The following is a 2,500-nucleotide window of genomic DNA, read 5'->3' on the forward strand; positions in this document are numbered from 1 at the left end:
CATCACCGTCATCATCGTCGACATCATCATCATCATCATTATCATCATCATCACCATCATCATCACCATATCACCATCATCATCACCATTTCGTCATCACCATCACCACCATCATCATCACCATTTCATAATTCATCATTAACCTAATACGTACATTTATGGCCAATCGGATCTGCAATATATTTGCAAGAAAAAAATCTACACGCAAGAAAGCCAAAGGCATTACATGTCGCACCATAACTCAAGCAGCGCAACTCAAATCGATGCGTGTTAGATAAAGCAGTCTACAGATAAGACTTTATAACTGCAGACTTCCTTTTTCCCCTGTATACACACTGTTAATTTCCACAGTTACTGCCTTTGTGTAGCTGATAGCTGGTCGTGGGAAGGAGAGACGGAAAGAGAGAGGGTTTTATGAACTCTCTCTTCTCGCGATATAAAGCTTAATGTTTATATACATGCACACATCAAAACACAAATACATACACGCACGCGTATACGCACGCATATGCACGCGCGTGCGCTTGCACGCACACGCATATATATATATATATATATATATATAATATATATATATATATATATATATATATATATATATATATATATATATATATATTATTATTATATATTATTATATATTATATATGTATTATATATATATATTTTTTTTTTATTAATATATATATATATATATATATATATATATATATATATATTATAATATCATATAATATATGTATGTAGAGAGAGAGAGAGAGAGAGAGAGATACAGATACGGATGTAGATATAGATATATATAGACATATATGTGTGTATGTATGTACACATATGTATGTTTTCCCGAGGCAGTGTGTATATTCTCCACCAACTACATACAGACACCCCCACGGATCCCCAGCGCCGTGACGTCCGACGGAGCCCTGCGGCCGCCCTCGTCACGCTCCTCGCACTCGGGACTTTCTCCCCGAAGCGAACCAGTGAAAGTCCCTCCCCGCCTGCGTCACGGCAGATCCTCCTCCGTCACAAAAGCGCCAAGAGGAACCCCCGACGAGAGTCCTTCCGCGGGAAACATTTGCTTGGAGTTCCCTCCCGACAGATTCCTCTTTTCTCAGAACCGCTGACGGAATGCGAAGAGATGCCGATGCGCATTTCTTTTTCTTTTTTGCCTCTGTTTTGTCAGTTTGCTTCCCTCTCTCTCTCTCTCTCTCTCTCTCTCTCTCTCTCTCTCTCTCTCTCTCTCTCTCTCTCTCTCTCTCTCTCTCTCTCTCTCTCTCTCTCTCTCTCTTTCTCTCTTTCTCTCTTCTCTTTCTCTCTTCTCTTTCTCTTTTCTCTCTCTCTCTCTCTCTCTCTCTCTCTCTCTCTCTCTCTCTCTCTCTCTCTCTCTCTCTCTCTCTCTCTCTTATCTATCTATTTATCTCTATCTATCTATCCATCCATCTTTCTATCCGTCTATCTATCTGTCTATCTATCTATCTATCCATCTACCTGTCTATCTATCCATCTGTCTATCTTTATTTAAACTATCTATCCATCTATATCTGTCTCTATGTCTCTGTCTCTCTCTCTGTCTATCTATATGTCTGTCTACCTATCTCTCTCTCTATCTGTCTATCTCTCTCTCTCTCTCTCTCTCTCTCTATATATATATATATATATATATATATATATATATATATATATATATATATATATATATATATATATATATATATATATATATGTCTCAATCCCTCTATCTCTTTATCTCTCTTTCTCTCGTACTTTATCTATCTATCTTCTCTCTCTCTCTCTCTCTCTCTCTCTCTCTCTCTATATATATATATATATATATATATATATATATATATATATATATATATATATATATATATATATATATATATCCATCTATCTATATCTCCCTTTCACCCTCTCTCTATCTCTATCTATCCATCTATATCTGTTTGTTTGCCTCTCTCTGTCACTCTCACTCTCACTCTCTCTCACTCTCTCTCTCTCTCTCTCTCTCTCTCTCTCTCTCTCTCTCTCTCTCTCTCTCTCTATCTATCTATCTATCTATCTATCCATCTATATCTGTTTGTTTGCCTCTCTCTGTCACTCTCACTCTCACTCTCTCTCACTCTCTCTCTCTCTCTCTCTCTCTCTCTCTCTCTCTCTCTCTCTCTCTCTATCTATCTATCTATCTCCTTGTTTACTGTGGTCTACACCGTTCTCTTTTTTCCCTTCTTCCTTAGGCCTCTGAATCTAAGACCGACAGGGGGTAGGGGGTCGAAGGGAGGACCGGGGGGCAAAGGGAGGGGGGATGTTATGGAAAATAAGGGAAGGTAGGAGGGGAAGGGGATAAGGGAGGGAGGTAGGGAAGAGGGCATTATGGAGGGCTGGAGAGAGAGGGAGGGAGGGAGGGAGGAGGAGGACATCAAGTTAGGCATTACGGAGTGTAGAGGAGGGAGGGAATGAGGGGGATATTACGTAGGGTAAGGGAAGGAAGGAGGGGGTA

The 2,500-nt window shown here is 39.5% G+C and overlaps 1 protein-coding gene across 1 annotated transcript in view; it reads right to left on the reverse strand.

Annotated features, from left to right (window-relative positions):
* LOC119578005 overlaps positions 1-2,500 on the reverse strand; it is a 10,526-nt gene that overhangs the window by 1,943 nt on the left and 6,083 nt on the right. The window lies entirely within an intron of this gene.

The sequence above is a fragment of the Penaeus monodon genome, chromosome 10 (assembly GCF_015228065.2).
Source record: "Penaeus monodon isolate SGIC_2016 chromosome 10, NSTDA_Pmon_1, whole genome shotgun sequence".
NCBI classification, from domain to species: Eukaryota; Metazoa; Arthropoda; class Malacostraca; order Decapoda; family Penaeidae; genus Penaeus; species Penaeus monodon.